This window comes from Protopterus annectens, chromosome 3.part0 (assembly GCF_019279795.1).
Source record: "Protopterus annectens isolate FY-2018-M chromosome 3.part0, PAN1.0, whole genome shotgun sequence".
Classification (NCBI taxonomy): Eukaryota; Metazoa; Chordata; order Ceratodontiformes; family Protopteridae; genus Protopterus; species Protopterus annectens.
In genome coordinates, this window is record NC_056731.1 from 371,909,428 (window position 1) to 371,935,715 (window position 26,288).

Sequence of the window (26,288 nt, forward strand, 5' to 3'; positions counted from 1 at the left end):
AAAAGGCAGGTCATGTCTCCTAAACCTGATAGACTTCTTTGAAGTGGTCACCAAAGCCATAGATGAGGGTAAGGTGGTTTACACAGCCTATCTAGATCTCACCAAGGCTTTTAACACCAACCCCCACTCTGAAATTATAGATAAACTCACTAAACTAGGTATAAATCCCTATGTCACAAGATGGGTTGCCAATTGGCTCACTGACAGAACCCACACTGTGAAAGTAGCAGACTCTAAATCCAATTTCAGACCAGTGACAAGTTGAGTACCACAGGGTTCAGTCCTAGGTCCCCTCCTGTTTGGTATCTACTTCTCTGAAGTACAGGCTAACACAGAAGGTCTTTGGCTAACAAAGTTTGCAGATGACTGCAAACTAGGAGTCATAATCAAAACTCCTAATGATGTGGACATCCTTCAAAAGGGCCTCACTAAGACAGATGGCTGGTGTTAAAGCCATGGTCTCAAGCTCAATGCCAAAAAGTGCATTGTCATCCCTTTTGGTAAAAACTCTGTACCCATGAACTACCACATAGTCGGTAGTCCACTTAACACCGAAAGTGTGATAAGAGACCTTGGGACACAGGTGGACAGTAGTCTCTCCTTTGATAATCACATCGCCACAGTAGTCAGAAAATCCTTCTATGTGGCACACCTCATCACAAAAGGTTTCTCATCCTGGAAAAAATAGGTCATTGTTCCCCTCTACTCATCACTCATTAGACCCATTATAGAGTACAATGCCCCTTTTGGTATGTACCTCACAAGACATCTACAACAACTGGAAAGGCCACAGAAATACCTCACAAAGAGGATTACCGGCCTCAAACAGATGCCCTACGCAGACAGTCTCAAAAAACTCCAGCTTTACTCTGTCGCATATCGCCTACTCAGAGGTGATCTCTGCGTAACATACAAAGCTATGTCAAACCCAGAGCTGTTGGACATGCTCCACTTAAAGAAATCCCAATCCCTCTAAGCTGCATGCTCTAGGGACCTAAACCTTGTCACCACAATAAACAGAACATGCTGGAGGGATAGATTCCTGTCCCAGAGACTTCCCATACTCTGGAATAAACTACCTATCTATATCAAACAAAGCTCCTCATTAGCACTCTTCAAGAAAAATCATGATGATTGGATGGGAGATAGGAAATTCACCACGGGGGTCACTTCTGTGGCTCTTCTTGACAGGGGCACAGGAAAATAATTTTCTTGGGTGGCAAAAGCTAGGGTACTGTTTGGCTAGGCTTATATAGGCCCTAGGGCCAATAGCCTAGTACCTACCTATGAACCTATGAAATAATTATGTGTTGTGTAACTTATAAACAAAGGTATGGCATCTAGATATAAGGAGGTAATTGTTCCACAACATACCTCTCAACTGTCCAGATTTATGCAGAATGTCCAGATTTTTGCCTCATATTTTTGGTTAATTCCTCATAAAATTTGTGGGTTTTGAGCAAATCACTGGGATGCTCTAAGGACTGAAGTATCTAAATAATGACAAACATTTAAGTTTCAGAATTCATAACCTTTAGAAAATACAACTCAAACCCTTTTACTCTGGCAACTTTCTAAGCTTATAAGAGCAATATTTAAAATCTGTCCCTATTTTTGGGCTTTTGAAACCCCCCCCCATTTTGTCAGGACTTGTCTAGATTTCTTGCACTAAGAGGTTGAGAGGTATGTTCCACAGTATTCTGCATTCATCAGACCTATCATTGAGTACAATGCTCCCTTTGGTATGTACCTAACCAGGCACATCCAATAATTGGACGTTCTCAGAGTTTCCTCATAGTGCCTTTTTTAGGCAAGGCTCAAAAGTCAAACCCACCTCCGTAAACAGCACAATTAACAAAAAACTGAGTGTTATGCTACTCAACACCAGGAGTTTAAATCTCAAAATGCATGCACTTGAAGCACTCCTCAGTATGGAGAACGTCGACATCTGTGCAGTAACTGAAACCTGGTTCAAGGCTCCAGAGAGCACCCCAGCACTACTGAGCTACAACTCATACCACACGTTTCGGCCACAGAACATAGACCAAAACACAAAAAGGAGGGGGTGTATCCATATTCATCAAGGATACCTACACCTCCAGGTTAGTGGTGTAGCATGATAACTCTGAGATCATCCATGTGCAACTAACATAGGGCAAATCTGCAATGCAAATTGTGGCCTGCTACAGATCACCCTCCATGACCCAGGACCATCACTACACCTTTCTGGAGACACTGGAAAACATGAAGGTCCTACCAAACACCCTGATATTGGGCGATTTCAATTACCCTACCATTCACTGGGAAAACTACTCGAGTACAAATTCCCAGGCCCAGCGCTTCCTGGAATTCATCAACTCAAATGCCCTGGATCAGCTGGTAAACTCCCCAGCAGAGGTGAAAACATATTGGACCTGGTCATCACCAACATGGGCGACAGGTGTTCCACACTGGAGGTCAACCCGTCACTGGTTAGATCAGACCATAAACTAATCACTCTGGATATCCACACCCCACCACCACCCTCAACTAAGGAAACCACAGCAAAAAACTTTTCTAAAGCAAACTTCACCTTACTTAAGACAGAGGTGGTAAGTTTCACAGCCCCCACGCTAAAGGATAACGCTGCTCAAGATGCAGAAACCTTTACAAATGCACTCTATGAGCACCTACAAGGATGCATGGATCATGCCATCCCTAGCAAAACCAAGACTCACTCCTCTAAGAGAAGGAAACCAGTTTGGTGGACCCCTGCAATAAACAGGCTATACAATTGAAGGAGGAAACTAGTTCAGAAAAAAAGCAAATCCCAAGAAGGAAAGACATCTCTGATCAGTATCAGTAAGAAACTGAGGTCCCTCATGAAATCATCCAAGGCTAACTTCAAAAGGAAAATAGCTAAGGATTCAAAAGATAACTACAAAGCCTTCATTAGCTATGTTAAGAATCTAAGTGGCAACTCACAGATATGCACTGAACTAGTGCAACATAGCACAAAATATACTGAACCTACTAATATTGCCAACATCCTGGCAGATAGATTCAGTGCAAACTTCACCCCCCTCTCACCTCCAAAAGGGCCCACAACAGTACCAGAAAAGTGTAGTGTCCCAAAAATCACAGACGCACAGGTGAAAACAGCCCTTTCAAAAGCCAAAAACACAGCATCAATGAAACCAGATGGTGTCCCAGGCTGCGTCTTGCATGAACTACAGAACGAACTAACCCCCCCACCTAAACACACTGTTCAACCTCAGCCTCTCCACAGGCTATGTGCCCATAGAATGGCACACAACAACGGATATTCCTCTCCACAAAGGAGGGGCCACAACTGACCCTGGTAACTATTGCCCTATAAGCCTGATTATCCTGGTCTGCAAGGCTATGGAGGCATCATCATGGAACTCATTAACAAAACATTGGGAACCTCCAAACACTTGACCCAACCTAGTTCGGCTTTGTTAAGGGCAGATCATGCCTACTAAACCTGGTTGACTTCTTCGAGACAGTCACCAAGGCCATAGATGAGGGAAAGGTGGTTCACACAGCCTACCTTGACCTCGCCAAGGCTTTCGACACCATTCCTCACTCTGGTATTACAAAAAAACTCACCAGTCTGAACATAAACCCCTACGTCATGAGATGGGTTACCAACTGGCTTACAGACAGAACTCATATGGTAAGAATAGCAGGCTCCAGGTCCGACTCTAAACCAGTCGCAAGTGGTGTTCCGCAAGGCTTGGTCCTGGGACCCTTACTGTCCGTCATATACTTCTCAGAAGTACAGGCAAACACAGGAGGACTATGGCTAACCAAGTTCGCTGATGACTGCAAACTGGGAGCCATAATTGACCCTCCCGCTGACAGGAACATCCTCCAAAAGGGCCTTACTGAGATGGACACCTGGTGTCAAAGTCATGGCCTCAAGCTCAATGCCAAAAAATGCATAGTCATCCTGTTTTGGAAAAACAAAACACCCATGAATTACCACATAGGTGGCAGCCCCCTTAATACAGAAGAGATAATAAGAGATCTGGGAACCCAGGTAGATAGTAATCTCTCCTTTGACAATCATATTGCCAAAGTAGTTAGGAAATCCTTCTATGTGGCCCATCTAATTACTAAAGGGTTTGCATCTAGAAATAAAGAGGTTATAGTGCCCCTCGACTCGTCACTCATTAGACCCATCATAGAGTACAATGCCCCATTTGGGATGTACCTCACAAGACACTTCCAACAGCTGCAAAGACCACAAAAGTACCTCACCAAGAGGATTACTGGTCTCAAACATATGTCCTATGTAATCACTTCATTGGCACTGCTTGACAGAGGATCAGTTAATTAATCAATGGGGTGGCGAAAGCCGACACACTCTGGCTAGGCTTATAAATGCCCTCGGGCAGATAGCCTAGTACCTACCTATGAACCTATGAACCTAAAACTACAGGATGTAAGTAACATGTCCTATTGAGACCACCTATGTTTGGCATACAAGGTATTGTCACACCTCAACCTTAAGGACTTCTTGCATATCTGCAAAGCAAACAGCTCTAGAATTATCCATGCTAAAGAAAATTTATCTTTAAAGTCCAGATAATGTAGTGGAATAATTCTGACTGTTTCAGTAAAAGAAAATTAGACAATAGTACATTACTGTTCCTATACAAATGTCCAGATTTCCAAATGAACTGTGTTATGGCTCAGTAAATAGCCAAACATACTTACTAGTTGCTATTGATGACTATTTTATATTTCAAATTGTTAAACCAGTGTTTTCCATATCCCACATATTGTAATATCAGCTCTTGGTAAGATATGTGCTACTTCTAGCATATCAGAGACAGTAAATTGACAATTATCCACCCTTTAACAGCCAACAATTTGAATAATCCTATGAATACCAAGGTATAACATATAGAAAGTGTATTTATTCCCTTTTGGTCACTAACCAATAAGCTTTTGGCAGGTTTTGTATATGTCATTAACAAGGCCAAATGGATTCCCATGTATAATGGGTATGCATTAGAAACACCAGTTAAACCGTATGAAGAGAACCTACAGAACTTCTGTATGTCATTTCAACAAATATCAACAAAGGCCACCTTGTGTGATGAGTCACAGAGAAAGAAAGATTAAATAGTTTGAGGAAGAGACCAGATACAAACATAAGTTGATAGGTTATGGTGACTCTGAGAAAAGGGCAATGGAACACTTATTTTACAAAAGTATTGATAAAAAGTGAGGAGCAACACAAGCATGTTACTTTATTCAGCTCTGAAATATGCCAAATAAAGCATAAACTTTTTCATAGCAAAATGGAGCCACACTATTATCAGACATTGTTTTCTTTTGAAACCATGGGATGAAAGGGGCAGTAGTGAAATATCTTGTTATAACCTTGAATCAAGTTTTGATATCTTTCCACGAAGTAATACTTCCAGAGAGAAGACTGAATGTCAGTCAAACCCTTAAGCCTGGAATGTCCTACAAAGTGACCTTCATATCTGAAAGACTACTCTTACTCATCTGTCATTATAATATTTTCATTAGATGTGTAACATGATATCAGTCTAGGAGTGGTTTAGATTGCCCTAGTCATTCTCAGTTTTGCACAGCAGAACTTATTTCTAGATCAGAACCATTATTAAGAGCTATTTTATTTATTTATTGACTGACTGATTGATTTTACCCACCTACTGGTTTTCCCAAGCTGTCACACAGAACTCCCTTTGGGCTATCAGTACACAATAGTATGGTGTCAGAGTCCCTTCTGTGTGCTACAGGACTGGAAGTCACACCCTAAAGGGATAGGCACCACATGAAAACATGAACTTTTCTCATTAAATCCTGCAAGTGTTAGCAACACAGAATAATTTTGCCTCACTAATACATTTACTGAAATCTATGCTTCTTGACATTTTCCTGCCACCATGCTCTGCATATTTCTAATGGTCTAATTTTATTTAATCATTTATTTATTTATTTTTATGTTTTGCTGTTGTATTGACTATAGATACCCATGAGTAGGGTTGCCACCTTTTCAAATGCCCAAAGTGGGGCATTTTTGTTACAAATGTCAGATTTTGCAGGCTGAAATATACCCACAGCCAGTACACAGGACATAACCACTTCTTTGCCTAAATAAAAGCTTATTCTTGTAGCATTGTAGTTGCTTAGTCTGTTTTTTATAACATTTAGGTGTTTCAGATACAGAAAAACTGTTTTATGCAACTATTACATAAAATATAGGCAATAATTTTGTCATAAAATCTCAGGACATTTGCCATTTTTAAATTTTTTTGCAGGACACAACTGCCCAAAGAGGGACTGTTCCTCACAAAGTGGGACAGGTGGTAACCCTACCCATGAGTAGTACTTTGGCATAATGTGTTTTATGATAATTCTTTTTTTGCCCCAATGCAATGCTGAATTTCAAATTCCCTGCAATTTGTAATTGTAGTCTTACTGTCAAGCTGTGTGATTTCAGTGGCTCCTTATTGATATGCTGGCAATTTTAACACTGAATGCCAACAAACTTAAAAAAAAGACAGAAAATGTGGAAAAAGAATGTGTACCGGACATCACTTTTCTCCTTTAAACTCACCATACTTTGGAGAAAAGGTAATATTCTGAGAAATGGCCATCTCAGATTTGATATATGCTACTCCATTTTTTTTGGCCATTCTCTATGTTTTGGAACTCAGTGAAGTGGGTCCCGACATTTCAAATGGTTACTAATTTGGAATGTAATATTCATCTAATAATGTTTTGTTAATTTTGCACCTATTTGTTGTAGGCAATTCTCTATATCAGTAGCAAATATTGGTTGCAATAGATGCTTTCGTGTAATGCTGAGTATGATTTTGTGTTATCATCGAGTATGAAAATTAATTCTGTTTGCAGAGAAATTCCCCTTACCCTGAAGGGCAACAATCTCAGAGCATAAAGGGTGCAGATGGCAAAGTCCTCTGCCACCAAAGAAAATGTGCTTTTGAATTTTACTGGGAAGTATTTTTGGTCACATGCATAACTGAAAAGACTGAATTTTGCATTTGTGACACAGAATGTACTAAACGGCAGTATGATCACATAACGGAAAATAAAAAATTATAGTAAAATAAATCTTAATTACCATTTGAAATAAACTAGAAAACTAAACTACATACATACCATGTTGGAAAAAAGCTAAGTTTCAATATATAAATGATAATAGTATACCAACTGCAGAAGCAAACAACACTTTACATCAAGCAAGCCATTTTATGCTATGCAGTACTTTGCTATACTATGCTATACTGCATAATAATATACTGCACCAAATTTACAACACCATACTACAATAGTGAAAATATTTTATTTCCTATTAGTGTGCATTGCATTTCATTGGGAGGGGAAAAGACACTGACCAGTTTGCAAGGAGAGATGCTCACCACCTGTTCTGATCTGCCAATATGAATTGGTCAAGTAATGTAACAGAGAGAATCATCGATTCAGCGATATGACAAAATTAACACAAAGAAAGATATCATTAACAGCTCGTTACTAATCTCTGAAGTGGACCCTGCAGTGTCAAGTCTTTTCTTATCAGTATTTTCTCTACCAGTCCATGCATTGTGGTAGCATAGGCATTCACACACACACACACACACACACACACACACACACACACACACACACACACACACACACACACACACACACACACACACACACAGCATCCCCTACTGAACTCACATAAAGCAACCACCCAGACAGATGGACAGACATACACACACACACACACACACACACACACACACACACACACACACACACACAGAAACACACAGCATCCCCTACTGAACTCACATAATGCAACCACCCAGACAGATGGACAGACATACACAGACACACACACACACACACACACACACACACACACACACACACACACACACACACACACACGCACGCACGCGCCCGCACACACATACACACATGCTCACAGCAAACACACATATGCAAACACATATTCACACCAATACAGACATACACACACAGACACACACACACACACACACACACACACACACACACACACACACACACACACACACACGCATCATCCCTTACTGAACTCACATAATGCAACCACCCAGACAGATGGACAGACACACACACACACACACACACACACACACACACACACACACACACACACTCACACATATGCTCACAGCAAACACATATCCATAGCAATACAAAGACATGCGCATAATGCAACCACCCAGACAGATGGACAGACATACACACACACACACACACACACACACACACACACACACACACACACACACAAACACACATGCGTGCGCCCGCACACACACATGCACACATGCTCACGGCAAACACACATATGCAAACACATATTCACACCAATACAAAGACACATACACACGCACACACACACACACACACACACACACACACACACACACACACACACACACACACACACACACACACACACATGCTCACAGCAAACACACATATGTAAATACATATCCATACCAATACAAAGACACGCATGCACACACACACACACACACACACACACACACACACACACACACACACACACACACACACACACACACACACACATGCTCACAGCAAACACACATATGCAAACACACATCCATACCAATACAAAGACACACACACACACACACACACACACACACACACACACACACACACACCAATGGATGAATGTTGACAGCATTCATTTTTTTCCTCCTTGTGGAAAAAAAAATCAGAAGAGCAATTCTCTGAATACCTGTACCACATTAATTGGAAGCCAACACCATTTCCAGGGAAGACCACAGCGCTTATTGGCATTAGCCATTAGCATGGACTGCTGCATTTGCATTTGGCTTTCCCAGTGAGACCACTTTCTATGCTACAGTCCCCATCACCACCACCATCAATGGAAAAACCATAGCAAGAGACCATTTTCTGAATCAGAAAATCTTACTGCCATACAGAAACCTTCTGAGCTATGTGACTTCACAGCAAGCCTTTCTAAATCCCAGGGACTGCATCTCACACAAAGCTTGTTTGGTAAACTGAAAATGAAATTCACATGGCTACTGGAAACAAAATAGAACTATTATAATTTTTGTTGCTACTTGGGACAAAACAATTTTATTCTACTACTGAAGCTTAAACAGCCCCCTGCTGATGTAAACTAAATAGTAAATGTGCATTTTGTTAGTCTTCTGAAGCTGAAATTACCCTTACAGTATACTGAATAACCACACCAGCTGTAGCACACGTCAGTCACAAAACAGTGTTAAAAACTGCATTCTTATAAAGCACTGAGAATGCATTGTTACCTTCATGTGTGTGGGCTTGTGGCATACACACTAAAATCAAAGATCAAAAAGTAACTTTATTGTCATTCAACCATACACGAGCATAGCATGCTGTTGAATGACATTTTGTTTCTCCAAAGCTCAACACAAAACATAAACAGTGATGCACAGAAACAATAACAACACCAAAACACATATTACAACAGCAGTGAACGAGCCAACCAAAGACACAAGAAGCTTTGAAATCGAACATGATTCCAAGGACTACAGCACTCAGTACTTCACACTGCTGCCACCTCCCACTCCATCCAGCAACGTACAAGTCTCAGGTTTTTCCTCTGTTCATCTTTCCAATGTCACAGACCTCACAACTGCTGCTACCTGTGGGTCCAAATAGCCACAACATTCAGATAAAAAACAGAAATTCATCCCTGGTTTGGCACCTATGTCTTTAATGCAAATGGTAACCTGTAAATGGTTTATCTCCCAGGCCCATACTTACACTTATCAAGGGTATCAGAACTTGTCAGAGATTTGGAATGTATGGCTAGGGTTAAAAAGGCCCTTGTGGTCATTAGCCTAGTAAACACCTATAAACCTATGAGCCTATGAGTCTCCTCAAACTTCACTTTCCAGACTGTCACCATCATCGTCACCAGTACTATCCTCCAACACCATTTGCCACATCTCAAATCCAGTCCAGCTACCAGCAATTAGCAAAAACAGATCTGGTCACTTTAAATCACATGGCCTCCACATTCTGCACTCCATATCTAGCTCAGCTTACCACTACAGGCCCAAACTTCCATAATCCAGCATTCCAGCAAAAAAAAAAACCCCAAGCAAAATGCCAATGAGGACTCCATAAACATCGTCATAGTCAACCACACACTTGACAGATCAACGGACCACAAGGTAATGAATCATGAAGAAACACTATACTACAAAAACAAAAACAAAGTGCACACGGGTGCCAGAGAGGCCGCTGCCACACAAGGCGCCACCATCTTTGCTCTACTTCACTACATCTAAAACCTCTCTCTACTGACTCACATCAACAAAGAGAAGCAGGAATATCAAAGAATATGAATCACACAATGGTGTGTTGTTGAAGAAAGGCAAGATTTTCTTTTCAAAAAAATACTATTGCGTTATAGCAAATTACCATGACAATGCATGGATATTTCATATTTTTAAATGTGTGAATGTGTGTGTGTGTGTGTGTGTGTGTGTGTGTGTGTGTGTGTGTGTGTGTGTGTGTGTGTGTGTGTGTGTGTGTGTGTGTGTCTGGTGTTCTTGCGTGTCCATTTAGGCTGTTCCATCACGATTAAACAATGACCCCCACCAGGGATAAATATGAGTAAGTCACACTTTGTAGTGCTATATTAAAAGGTGCTACATTAAACTATATTATGCTACACCACATCCTACCATTCCATACTATTCCATACCATACCCTACAATTCTATACCACATTAATAATGTACTATGTCATGCTATGCCTTTTTAGTGCCATGCTAGACTATACTGTACCACGCTAATGCTGTACTAAACTTTGCTATATTGTGCAATACTATACTGGGCTATCCTGTACATAGGTTCATATGTTCATAGGTGTGTACTAGGCTAATGGTCCTGGAGCCTTTGCAAGCCTAGTCCATAGAATTACCCTGGCATCGTGCCATCTGACCTTAGTTTCCAGTGCCTATGTCGAGTAGAGCCACTGGAGTGATCCCCAGGGAGAATTTTCTATTTCCCATCCACTCATCAAGATTTCTCTTGAAGAGGGCCAGTGAAGTGCTCTGTTTGACATATATGGGAAGTCTATTCCATAGCATGGGCAGTCCCTGGGTTATGAACCTGTCCCTCCAGCATGCTCTGTTGATTGTGGTAATGAGGTTGAGGTCTCTGGAGCGTATGGTGCAGAGGGATTGGGATTTCTTTAGATGTAGCATTTTTAACAGAGCTGGGTCAGACATGGCTTTCTAAGTCAAGCAGAGATCTCCTCTAAGCAGGCGATATGAGACAGGGAATAGTTGGAGTTTTTTGAGTCTGTCCATATAGGACAAGTGTTTAAGCCCTAGGATCCTCTTTGTGAGGTACTTTTATGGCCTCTCCAGTTGGTGCAGGTGTCTAGTGAGGTACATGTCAAAATGGGGCATTGTACTTGATGATTGGCCTAATGAGGGAAGAGTAGAGGGAGACAATGACCTCTTTCTTCCTGGATGCAAAACCCTTAGTAATGAGATGTGCCACATAGAAGGACTTTCTGACCACAGTGGCAGTGTGGTGGTCAAAAGAGAGGTTGCTGTCAACCTGTGTTCCCAGATTTCTTATAACGCCTTCGGTGTTCAGTGGACTACCATCGATGTGGTAGTTCATGGGAACTGGGTTTTTCCCACAGGGGATGATGACACCATTTTTGGCATTGAGCTTAAGGCCATGGTTCTGACACAAGTCATTGGTCTCAGTGTGGCCTTTCCTGCAGGATGTCAACATCACTTGGGGAGTTAATTATGACTCCCAGATTTCAATCATCGGCGAACTTTGTCAGCCAGAGTCCCTTCGTGTTGGACTGGACGTCTGAGAAGTAGTTACCAAACAGGAGAGGACCCAGGACCGATCCTTGTGGGATTCCACTCATGACTGGTTGGCTGTCTGACTTGGCGTCAGCTGCTTTCACACTGTGAGTTCTTTCTGTGAGCCAGTTTGCAGCCCACCTAGTGATATAGGGATTGATGCCTAGCTTAGTGAGTTTTTCTATGATTCCTGAGTGGGAATGGTATCAAAGGACTTGGCCAGATCAAGGTAGGCTGTATGAACCACCTTGCCTTCATCCACAGCTCTGGTGACTGACTCAAAGAAGTCAACCAAGTTGAGTAGGCATGATCTACCCTTCACAAAACCAAACTGTGTGGGATCCAGAGTTTGGAGATTCCCTATATCCTTGTTTATTAGGTCCATGATGATGTGTTCCATAGGTTTGCATATCAGACTTGTCAAGCTAATGGGGTGATAGTTCCCAGGGTCTGTAGTCGCTCATCCTTTGTGGAGAGGGATGACTATAGTGTTGACCTTCTCCTCTTGGTCATCTATTCCGGTCTTGGCTGGAGAGTGCCTGGCTTCCAATTTGGATATATAAGTGCATCTCTTGAAAGTCTGAGTGTTGGGAGGTAAGAGGAGAGGGTTGTCGGTGTACATGAGGCAGTTGCTACATTGCCTCAGGATGCCCAAGTTCACCATGTTAACAGGAGAAAGCAGAGAGAACTGATCTTTAGACATGCTTGGAGGGGTCGGCATTAATAATAAATAGTGGAGCTGTTTCCTTGTAGAATGTTTAGTGCTGGTAGCACTTTTGTGTGCTACAATAATTGCTACAAGAAGTCTGGTATGGTAAAGTGTTAGACTAATAAGCTAGAAAAAGTGCAGGAGAGGAGAGAACTAGCACATCTAAGGGAAAATTTGAAGAGCAGACTTTGGCACCTCTCAGAAGCTTACAAACAGTCCTGGATATAGCAAATCTGTATCTGGACTAGACTATGGGAAACAAGCGCAATGTGGGCTTTTAGACCAGAAAGTTGAAAGAGATGGAAAAAACTGCCCAAACGGCCAATAAACTGCAAATTCTGGGGCAGAAACCATTCCTCTTGTGGTAGATAGGCTATCTAGTGCTTACCACTCCCATTGATAAGCTAGAAGGCTTCCCTCCGACACAGTGAGGCTTGGGGGGCTCAGAAGTTTACAAGCAATTTTGGATACAGCAAATCTGTATCTGGACTAGGCTATTTACAGGAAAGGCGGGAAAAGTGCAAACATGGGCTTTTAGACCAGAATGTTGAAGGAGATGGAAAAAAACTGCCCACATGGTCAATAAACTACAATTTCAGGGCCAGAAATTGCTCCTCTTGTGGTAGATAGGCTACCTAGTGCTTACCACTCCCACTGACAAGCTAGAAGGCTTCCCTCCGACACAAAGAGGCTTGGGGGGGCTCAGAAGCTTACAAACAGACCTGGATACAGCCAATCTGTATCTGGACTAGACTAGTTACAGGAAAGGAGGGAAAAGCTCAAATCTGGGCTTTTAGACCAGAAAGTTGAAGGAGATGGAAAATACTGCCCAAACAGCCAATAAACTACAAGTTCTGGTCCAGAAATCACTCTTCTTTTGGTATATAGGCTACCTATTGCTTACCACTCCCACTGATAAGCTAGAAGGCTTCCCTCAACACAGAGAGACTTGGGGGCTCAAAAGCTTACATACAGTCCTGGATACAACAAATCTGCATCTGGACTAGACTAGTTATAGGAAAGGTGGGAAACAAGCACAAATGTAGGCTTTTAAATCAGAAAGTTGAAGGAAATGGAAAAAGTGCTCAAACGGGCTATAAACTACAATTTCTGAGCCAGAAACCACTCTTCTTGTGGTAGATAGGCTGCCTAGTGCTTACCACACCCACTGATAAGCTAGAAGGCTTCCCTCAACACAGAAAGACTTGGGGGGGGGCTCAGAAGCTTACAAACAGTCCTGGATACAGCAAAACTGTATCTGGACTAGACGCGCTACAGGAAAGGTGGGAAACCAGCATAAGCACAGGCTTTTAGACCAGAAAGTTGAAATAGATGGAAAAACTGCCCAAACAGCCAATAAACTACAATTTCTGGGCCAGAAACCACTCTTGTGGTCGATAGGCTACTTAATGCTTACCACTTTTACTGATAAGCTAGAAGGCTTCCCTCCAACACAGAAAGGCTTGGGGGGCTCAGAAGCTTACAAACAGTCCTGGATACAGCAAATCTGGACTAGACTAGTTACAGGAAAGACAGGAAACAAGCTAAGAATTATTATTATTTTTATTTTGTTACAGAAAAGCAGCTAAAACAACACTCAAAACAATTCAAGTGCAGTGCAAGCTAGCACACTTGAGTGTGCAGCAATATTAAAGCAATTTATTCAAACTGTATTCTGAACGGAATTCAATTATTGTTTAATTCAACTCTGAACAGTTAAAAAGTGCCAAAAAATATACTTATCAGCTGAGAAGCACACTCAGTCAGAACACAAAGTAAAATGGAAAGGAGAAACATAAGATAATTCAAGGTTAATTGCTTAAGTGTATTGGCCTACTCAAGTGTTCTCTCTGTACTAGGTAGAATGAGCTAATGGCACTACACTGGGATAGAGCTGGGATAGAGCTGAACAGATAGGACTGGTAGGAATGTCTGAAATCAAAAAATGATCTCACTGTACACGGTTGAGTGAGCAAATGAGATGGACCCAGGAGGAGTGTTCAAACACAAATTTACAGGAGGGGCAGGCAATTCCAAAACCACCAAAATTAATACCACAAAAAGAACAGGGATAAAGGGTGGGAAACTAACTGCAAAGAGACAGAGAGATCACAATATTCAGTGAAGCAAATAAATAAACAGAAAAATAAAATGCACTGCTATCTTTAACACAATATTCAATGAAACAAATAAACAAACAGAAAAATAAAATGTAGTACTATCTTATAACACTACAAGTTTGTACTTATCTCAGCTTGTAATAAAGTTGATGTAGGTATATAACAGCTAACCAAGCAGCTCAAATATTCAGTTATTCAGCAGAAATAAATTCAGAGATAAGTGACTAAGACTTATAAGCACAGAGAAACCCTCTAGGCTAAGAGTTCAGCACTGAATATCAATGAAGTGAGAACAATAACCCCCACTTACTGCAGAAAGACAGAAAGATCACAATATTCAATTAAGCAAATAAATAAACAGAAAAATAAAATGCAGTGCTATCTTAAAACACTGCAAGTTTGTACTTATCTCAGCTTGTAATAAAGTTGATGTAGGTATATAACAGCTAACCAAACAGCTCAAATAGTCAGCTATTCATCAGAAAAATGTTATTCTTTACTATACTGGACTGTACTGGGCTGTAATGTCATTCTTTACTATAACAGGCTGTACTCTGCCATGCTATACTGTAAATGATGAGTAAGAAAGCAAAATAATCTGACTGACAACAGCTATGTGAAGTGTATAATATCTAGATAAAACAGCAAAAATGAAAAGAAGTAAAAAGCATTTGTTGATATACTTACCACCAGTAATGCTTATTCACACTAAATATAGAAGTTGTCCATTTTTCTAAACAAGAAACACCTTTATTAAATGATCATGTATGGCATAGGCAATCATACACAGTGGTGCAGTGGATAGCATTGTTGCCTTACAGCAAGAGGTTCCCCGGTTTGATTCTCAGCTGGGGTGACTTCTGTGCAGAGTCTGTACGTTCCCCTGTGTTCATGTGTCTTTCTTCCCACATTTCAAAGATATGCAGTAGGTGGATTGGACACTCTAAATTGGCCAAAGGTGTGAGTGTGTGTGCTAGCCACCCAGCGGTGTAAGCCTTGGCTCTAGGTGATTGTCACTGTTGAAGTGGCACCCTGACCCCATGTGCAAAAATGGGAGAAGGGGTACATAGGCAATCATACATTTATATAAATGAAAAAAAACATAGATTGACATTATTTTAGTTGCAAACATTATGCATCACAAACCATGTTGACGTAATTGTAGTTGCAAACATTATATATCATTTATAATCTATCCAGTCATTGTCAGTTCAAACATTACATATCTCATTCAAATCCTGCCCTCTTTTAAACCTCGTTCTTCCTCTGAATGCATTGTTCACACAATTCCCATTTTTTCCTATGTAATTTTCTTCTGCCCTTTTCTAAAGATCCCAGTTCTAATTGTTTTATCTCTGTTACTATTTTCACTACTTCTAGTAAAGTTGGTTTAGACTTTGATTTCCATTTTCTATTAACTGCTTTTTTGGCAGCCATAATTAAACTCAGCAAGGCCTTACTATCTCTAGGCAATTCCAAGTCTATCATAGCTCAAAAAAATGATTTCCATAGTTACACTCATTTGCTCACCGAGTATCTCAGACTGAGCAGTCTGCAAGAAATCTTTAAAGCTTGCAAACTCATTACACTCCCAGAAAATATGTTTCTAGTTACCTCTTTATTCCACATCACACCTCCAACATTTGTTGTTCACCTGAGGAAAAATTCTTTGGAGTTTGCTTAGGGTATAAAAATACCTATGTAAACATTTCCAAGCAAAGATCCTAAATCTTCTAAACTTTGTTGCATATTTGGGAGACATACATATATCCCTCCAGTACAGAATTGGTCCATGATCAGAAAACTTACAAATGGAAATTGGCATTGCAGAAATACAATAAAACATTTTGACAAATTGTAGTTGTCTTCTTTCAGCTTTTCCCAGGTCTCCACAGTGGATAACCTGTCTGCTCATAATTGGCAGTGGAGTTTTACAGTGTCAAGTTGCCAGCCCGGCACCCAACCTTCCACAGAAGGCACACATGCACACACTCACACCTAGGGCCAATTTGAAGTATCCAATCCACCTACAGCATGTCTTTGGGATGTGGGAGGAAACCAGAGCACCCGGAGGAAACCCACGCAACTACATGGAGGACATGCAGCCTCACACAGAAGGTACTCCAGCCGAGGATCAAACCGGAGAGCCTCTTGCTGTGAGGCACGAATGCTAACCACTGCACCATCATGGCTGTCCATTTTGATAAATTGTAGTATGTTTTAAAATGCCACACTTTATATTTCAGTTCTTTTATTTGACCACACATTGACTCTTTGCAACTTTTTTTTATAATTCATAGTTTTTGTTACATTTTGAAAAATAAACTTAGATGTCCTTCCTGCAAAGCTGGGTATGTGTCTTGCAGGTAGCTACATAATTGAGGGGGCTGCCATTATACCAGGAAAGAACACATTCTTAGGAACCACAAAGAAATAGCATGAGCCTAAAGCAGATGTTAAATGCTGGGCTGTGCCCAAGATACTGAAGGGGATTAGAAGGTAGAATTAAGAACTAATAATAGGCATGTATTCTAACCTAGGGAACAGGTATGATATTAGATGATTTTCTGCCACTATAAGGTAGTACTACCAGTTATTACATTTAAGAAACTGATAGTGAAATTCATGATGGCAGATCATATCATGCAGGACATATGGAACCACAGGCTTGTACCTGTGGAAAATTATTTGGTTTATAGATGGCAGACAACAGTTCATGCAAGCAACATGGTAATGCTTTGAAATGTCAGGACCTGCTAAAGTGAGTCCTGAAACACATATGCTAAATGGCAGAATGCATGGACTTATGTATACTACATCTGAGATGGCCATCTCATAGGATCATAGGAAGTTACTAGGCTATTGGGCCTGAGGCCCTTACAAGCCTAGCCAAGAATCTAACCAATGTTCCAACAAGTCAGCACCCTACACCCCTGTCCAGCAGGGACACAGGTGGAATCCCAGGGGTGTATTTTCTGTTCTGCATCCAGTTATCCACGTTGCACTTAAAAAGGTTTAATGAGGTACTCTGCTTTAGAATATTCTCTTTTTCCAAGGTATGGCAATCTCGGAGTTGGCATATATACGTTTGGGGGTGGGGATGAGGCTTGCCTGCAAAAAAGAAGTTTAAAAGAGAAGTGCAATGTTCAAGATTCTCTCTTCCCATAGATTTTTATATATATTTTTTTTATCATTCTGTTGGCACTTAGTGTTACAAGTACTGATATTTCAGTGGAGAGCTAAGGTAGTTGTTCTCAGTGCAAAATGAAAATAAACCAGTGGATCATTTCTCCCACCTTCACAGTGGAAGTGGTTACATTTTTCTGGTGGATAGGAATCTGATGGCAGGAAAGGATACAGAAAATGGCTATTAATGCTGTACAAAGATGGGGAGAAAGGAGTGCATATAACATGAGCAAAATATGGGCTGGTTTTTAGAGCCATTCATATGTATTATAGGTTGTGGAATTCCTTGTACCTTAAGAAATAATGAACTAAATATTAGAATAAGGCATAAAATAGCTTCATGGTCTGACAATCTTAGACTTTATTCATTGATCACAAGGGTATTTTTTAAATAAAATCAGTAACTGGACATTGGGTATCTTGCTGTATATCCTGGGCAGAGTTTTCAAAGCATGGCATGCATTTAATGAGTGGTTGGAGAACCAGACCTTCTACTCATGGGAACATGAAGACTGTTTATGCTAGTACCCGTTGTCATTGGTTTACTTTTTTTTAGTATTTTTAAATCCTCTAATTTGGGATATTGTGTTTGGTGACTACTTTACCAAATGTACTACTTTAATTTAAAAACTAAAAAGTAATTAATTTACTCACAGCATTCCAAACCATGTTTATGAATTTGTTTTGGGCTTTGGAGGTATTCCTGATTGTGTACAAATGCAGCTTTTTCATACATTTAATTTATGGAAGATTAGTGTAATTTCAGTCATTTTTGTACACAGAGGAAAAGAATACACAAAATATATAAACATTGTAATAGAAAAGTCATTTTTATCCTCGTATTATACTTAGAAAATGAACTAATTTAAGTATAACTCCTTGGCTCCAGATGATTGTCACTGTTGAAGTGATACGCTGACCCCATGTGCAAAAATGAGAAAAAGGGGCTGTGGATGGATGGACGGATGGATGGATGGAAAACCTATTTTAATTTATACTTTGATAAACACTTCTAGCTGCTGCCATATATATTTTTGTTCAGGTTTTACTTAAACTTTCAGCTGCTGGAAGATGGTTCTTGAGCTGACCATGTTTTTTTTTAAGCAGACTAAACATGCATTAGAATATCCAAAGCAACCCAGTTTAATACTCTGTATATCCTGGCACTTATTATGGAACTGTATGTCATTATTGCAAACACAGTAATTCTTTCAAAGAAAAGGGTTTATTTACATGCAGTTTATAAACAGTTGTGTGTTAATTTTTCATTGCACACTTTGCTTTTTCACCGTGATTTATGATGTTTAACACTCAAGACAGACTACTGGCCATTTTAACTGGTACAAATATATCCTTGTTTTTAAACACTGCAAATTTTTTTTTTATTGCTGAGATTTTCCACTGTGGAAATTGATGACTAAGTGACAACTGTGTCTAGGTGTTTCCATTGGAAGGGTGCTTCTTACCAAAGTTGTGCCTGGCTGATTGTACTAACTAGATTGTGTAATGTTGCATGTCACCTGCTATTTACATCCCTGTTGTGCCCTTTGACCGCTCCAAAGTTAGCATGTCAAGATGATGGATCAGTTCTTCAGCAGGGGATTCACTAATAGAATCCCTCAACTGATTGAGCCAGGCGAGTCTTCTGGAAAGAAAAGTTAATGTATTTTGGGTTGTCTAGCTAAATAATGGATAGTTTAAGGATTAGATTTAAAAAGTACATTTTAAACTGCATATATGTTTAGATAATAGCTGTATTTTTCAATCACCTTATAGCATATGTTTTACCACTCCTTTCTCAGCACATAATATAAGAAGGCTAATACAAAATATTTATTTGCATTTGCAAACTGCGTATTTTTATGTTTAGAGGTATGTTTGACAGGAATGGATTGTTATATAGCAGCACAAATCCCAAATCCTTTTCTAATTCATCAGCTGAAATCTTGGACCAGGATGCTTGCTCATTATACCATTGCAAAATCAGTCATATTACTCAAAAATCTAAAAAAAGGATCTACTACAAGCAAACACATACTATTAACTCATGGCTTGCATGCTCGTCATTTGCTTGAAATGACAAATGTTCTGTCACCCACTAAGCCAATCATAAACCCATCTAAAAGTGCAAAAAGCAGGTCTGTACTTCAGCAGAGTATAGAAAAATTAGATATTTCTGCCTTTATGACCAACTCTGCATTTACTCATTTTGCTATTCCCTTAAAATACTAATAGCACGCATGGCCTCTATGAATTATAATTTATAAAATATTTGTAAACGTGTAAATGTTCTGCTAATTTTGTAGTTCCTTGGGTTTTTAATGTTGCATGCACATGCCAGGTAGTCTGCAAAGTGATAAACAGCAGATATATGGCTTAAAGATGAGCAAAGAGTATTCTGTTATGAACTGCAGCTTTGTATTTAAAGTTATACTGCATGGTTTGTATTACTTATGATTCCATAAAGAGAAACCAAAGCCCCATAATAAACAGAATACAAAAATCTATGTAAACCTGATCTAACTCTGTGTTTTTTCATATACATAAATAGTTCAGAACAAAATCAGTCTACAGGCCATGCCCAGTCTGATCTTCCTTGTCATATATGTTGTATTGTTAGATTACATTTTTTGATTTATAAAAATATATACATTCTGTTTCTTTCTGTCACACAACTATACTGTTTCTGTAGTCTTTTTGCATCTGTACCAATTTTTTTTAAACTAAATCAAATTAAGTTGTTAAAGAAGCATTTATCATGATTACTTGTACAGACAATGCAATTCTATCCTTAGTGATAAATGGCACTAAATACCATTTGCCTTGCAAAGTGCATTTATTTTGCTGAAAAAGTTATGTGCTTTAACTGGAGATACCACACCAAAAAAGGCATTAAATAAATAAATAAACAAATAAGCAACATTTTAATTATATTTCTGTTCTAAATCTATGACCAGTTTGCTAAAGGTAACTTTCTCTATTTGTAACTGCTTCAAAAGAAATCAAAGTTAAATCAATCAACCACATTCCCTTTTAAGTTCTATATTTTATTTATTTGGTAATCAGGCCAACCCTAGGCACAAGTATTCCTTTTTAACTGGCAACGTGGCAATACAGCTCATTTAAGTGATTTGCCTAGAATTACAGTTTTCAAGCAAGGAATAAAAGAATAAAACACAGTACGCCAGGATTAAATTTATTCTCATTACATGGTCATAAACTGCTGTACCAAACTATATGAGCCTTTAAGCAGCATAAGGGTCTCTATTAGCAGTGGTCTGGGTTAGTTCTGCTTCTGTCTGCTGCATCTGCAGCAGTGCAAAGTGTAATTTTGCTGCAGACAGTACTGGATAAAAAAAAAAATGTGCAGCTTCTCCAAATATAAACCATAAATGTACTTGTTCCACATAAAAATAGAAAACTATGGACACATCACAGATGTGCATGAAGAAAATACTTAAGTGGGAAGTCCTTTATGAATAATATCAGCTTTATGGCTCTACCTAAAATAAACATATGAGAAATACTGCAAGTTAGTCTGCGGACACTGTATGTGTGTATGTGGACACGTGTGTGGTGTATACGTGCTTGTCTATGTGTGCATGCATGCACGTTTGTGTTTCACATCTGTGTGTGTGCAGTGGGGAAAGAGAGAAATTTATCAGGAACATGAGTAGAGTACAGGAAATTTGAATTTAGGAAGTAGAAATACTTAAATACCTAAGCACAGGTGGGAATTTTGGAGAAAAATATCTATCATCACTTATTGTCATAAACACATCAGTGTTAGTACTCAAAAAATCATTCCTGTGTGCCACATTTGTACATTGTTATAACACCTTATTTGAAACTCTTTTACTGATAACTTTGAGCAAGATAACAGAACATGTTAATTACTGTAGCAATGTCACAGAGGAAAATTCAAATGTTAATAGATTTAGTTCCCTAGCACAAAATGCATATTTGAGTCAGGGATAATGGCAGTGTCTGAAAAAAATGCACTTGCCTGATAAAAGTGCCGCTATGAAATTTACTGTTCTACAAACCTCTGTGATAAACACACCCATGAGCAAAGAATGGACATATTACAATAGGGTTATCATCCCTCTCTGACTGCCATAAACAGAAGGATGTTAAAAAATCAAACTGTTATATAATGGGATAACTGACCATTTGGAATTCTGTAACTGTCTGCTGTCCTGTGACATGCAATGTACTGTGCTGTGCAAGTTCATCAAGCATTAATGATGTTTTTGACAGTTGATAATGCTTTGGGCTGAAGCTGAAGTTATGTTTGCCAAGATGAGTGAATGGGACTGAAAATGGTGAAAATGTTGGTGTATGTGTTTAGGAGTTAGGTTAGGGTCAGGGATAGGTTAGGGATATGTGCTGCGTGCTTGTATGCAAGAGTGTGGTTTTACTGTTAGCATCAGGGTTAAATAAGAGAATGGATGCAGTGTTGTTAGTCTGTGTGTCTGCACGTTTGTGTCTGTGAGTGTGTCTTGTGCAGTGGCAGAAGACACACTCACACACACACACACACACACACACACACACACACACACACACACACACACACACACACACACACACACACACACACACACACACACACACACACACACACAGCAGCAGCATTGGGCGGGCGGTAACCTCTGCCCTCCTTAGTAATGGATGCTAACTTTAACCCAATTGCTGTCCATTCCCAGAACACCACCCCTAACCCTACACCTTACCATAGTAAAAATGGTCCAAAAACACTGCCACTATTCAGACAAATGTAAGACTAGTGTTATTGGGAGAGGAAATAGTTTTCCTTTCTCGATATTTTTTAGTTTGAGATTTTTTTCCGTTTGATATTCTTAAAGTTAAAACATTTTTTTGCCTGTGTAGAATGGGCGTGCCTTTGTTGAAGGTTGGGCTTCGAGCTGGCATCTGGGCACCCATAAAAAAATCTACTGACAATCATTAGCAGACCGGAGTTCCACTGTGATGACCCCTAACTGGGAACAGCCAAAAGAAGAACATTTTGAGTTTGACATTAAGAATGTTTGATCATATAGCCGACATATGGAACACCGACATTCCAACCCGAGGTAAGTAAAACCGCTTGCCTATCCCAAAAAAAAAACAAAACTACACCCACCCATGTGGGAGGCTTTGCCCCCACAAACACCCCCTAACTAAATATACCAACTCCGAGATCGAACTACCACGGGGGTAAGGGGCAAAGTTCAACAGGATGGCCAGGCGGTTACTTATCTTGGGTCGGAATGTTGGTATTCCGGATGTCGGCCTTCTGGTTTGTCAGTGTATTCGTCTCAGTGAAGTAAATGTCGGCAATGTGCTTTTTCGGGTAAGTAAAGTAGACTCATATATATATATATATATATATATATATATATATATATATATATATATATGTGTGTGTGTGTGTGTGTGTGTGTGTGTTTGTGTGTCTGTATGTGTGTGTCTTCAAGTACAACATTTAATTATGTATTACTTATGTAATTATCATGCAATCAGGCGTAGATAGCAGGGAGTGTCCTACAACTATTACATGCCCCTGATTTGGTGAGGGACTGCACCTCTCCCAATACACTTCTGCACATGAAATATACTAACTCTTGGAATCACTATATCTCTGAAAAAGAAGAACACATTTTTTCCAGCAGAACATTCCTTTACTCTGAGTCGGTGCACCATCAAAATTATTATATTTAATCTAGTGTGACACTATCCTCCACTCCCTGTAAAAAGTATTCTTTTCTTAATTTAATTACTTAACTTAGAAATACTACCTGATTTAATTGTCATTGTGTAGAGCATCATACATTGTTTACAATTCTATACAACATAACATCTGTTCATACTTTAAAGTTTTGATGCACTTTATGTTGATAGTGCATCACAGGTCTAAACAGAAAGGTCATAATACATAATACAATTAGTATGGAGTCACCTTTATAAATTCTGAATGTTTCATTCGTAATCGTATTCTATTGAAGATATGCATTTAACATGATGTTTTATTTACTCGTGCAATTATTTTATCTATATATTTCACTAAAATGTACTGGTGGCCAAAAACTTCTTTTCATTTATATTGTTTCATCTAGATTTCAGTTACTTCTCCATTTACTGGCTTTAAGTAATTAACTTAAATGGGTCATTCAGTTAACGATCAGGATTATTACATGGTTTTAAGTTATTGACAGAGACTATGAATCCAGGAGTTCTGCTTGAGTGTATATTATTCCAGTGTGGTTAAATTCATTTGCAGGAACTAGCTATGGCTGGCCTTTTGCGAAATATCGAGGTTTCACAATATTTCTGTTGAAGTGTCGATATTCACCTAGTCAATACAAAAAAATTAAGTCAAGTACTCTGGCAGTGTTATACTTCCGATTTCTTTCTAAACTGTGGAAATTTCATGAAGTGCAAATGGAAGCAAATACGATCAAATGTGATATTGTTTTAGGTTGTTAACAGTGGTTATGGCTCAAATATATCAAACTATTTGGATCATGATACTTGTTAATTATAATATGTGCAAACACTGTGTCTGTAAACCTTGCAAAATCTTTTGTTTTGTAACTGTGCTAACCTTCCCCATGCATTGCATAACTTTTCTTTAGCATGCATGTCTGTCATTATTTTAGTACTTATTAAAATCATAAAACCAGTGTGTATTAATTTCAAAGGTTTCTTCTCCATACTCTGTAGATGTTTTTGATGTGTTTCTGTGGGTTTTTGACAGTTCTGCTCTACTTAGTGTGTTTTAGCAAAATGGATGAGGCCTATCTCAACTCTCCTTAGATCTCTGTAGAGATGAGAAGGAAACAGTATACAGCTGGATGGGGAAATAATGTCAACAAATTTAGAAAGAGACCAGGATTAATGCTTTCAGATGGTGTAAATGTAAGTTAGCTGTGTGAGAGAGGAGTAAGGAAGGTTGGGGAGTTTAATGTGAAGTATTTTAAATGACACCATTGGTAGAAAGCAAAAAATGTATTATCCCTCTGTACAAACAGTTGACAAGACCTCTTTTGTAGAATGCTGTGTATATGCTGAAACGTCTTCATTTTAGGAACATAGGATAGACGCAGCTCACAGGAAGGCAACAAAAATACAATGTGAGAAGAGAAAAACACGTTGGTTACACACAGCAGGTTCCTTTAATATAAAACAAACTGAATATACTAGTAAGCGCTTTCATGGATCCACTCCGCTTCATCAGACTAATAAACTTCATAGACAAATTAACACTTAAAAAGTCTCCCAAATACAATAAAAACTGCATGAATGTGTATCTACAACATCTAATAGATGCTACCTTCTATACTGATTGCTCCAGTAAAAATGTAGTATATTTTTGTTACTGTACAGAATGTTTTGCTTTTTATATAGGTAAGACTAATCGACCTTTAAAGGATAGGATTCTAGAACATCTGAGAGAGATTAGGAATGTCAAAGAATGTAGTGCATTGGCAATGCATGTGGAGAGAGAAGGTTCAACCCATAGGTTTAAATTTTTAGTGTTGGAGATTGTTTCTGCCAACAAGAGAGAGGGTAACTTGTATAACAGCACTGAAACTATAGAACAGAAATGGATACTCTTTTTTTCAAGCAGATAAACTACCTGTTCTGAACAGCAGGGTATCCCTTAAACCTTTTTTAAGAGCCAGAGCCCTGAAGCATTAGATGTTGTAGATATACATTCATACAGTTTTTATTGTATACATTCTTACATTTAGTGTGTATATTTTATTTATATTTATTTTGTTATTAAACTTTTAGCTTTACATGGGGTTTAACAAAGGTTTTAGACAGCTACATTGTGTATTATTGTTTTATTTAATTTATTATTGCTAGTATTGCTTTAATTGATTGCATTCATTTGATTGGTTGGTTTGTATTTGGGAGACTTTTTAAGTGTGAATTTGTCTATGAAGTTTATTAGTCTGATGAAGCGGAGTGGATTCATGAAAGCACTTAGTATATTCAGTTTGTTTTATATTAAAGGAACCTGCTGTGTGTAACCAACGTGTTTTTCTCTCCTTTCATTTGGACTTATTTTACATGTTGGTTGCTTTATCCGGTGGAGATTGACCTATTTCCCTTTGTAAAAATACAATGTGAATACAATGTGGTCTGTATCAAATGCCATATAACAGAGTTAGGCAGAAACAAGGCTGATGGAGGGAACTTAACCAAAACATCTAAATACTTTAGGAGACTTCACTGAGCCCAAGCAGGTACAATGTTCTCGTAACTGGTGCATGATGACAAGAAGACATACTGCTGATACTCCATTACACAGAGGGTGGTGGACAAC

General features: G+C 39.2%; 1 protein-coding gene across 1 annotated transcript in view; it reads left to right on the plus strand.

Moving 5' to 3' along the window:
* VOPP1 (VOPP1 WW domain binding protein) overlaps nt 1-26,288 on the plus strand; it is a 1,075,975-nt gene that overhangs the window by 183,565 nt on the left and 866,122 nt on the right. The window lies entirely within an intron of this gene.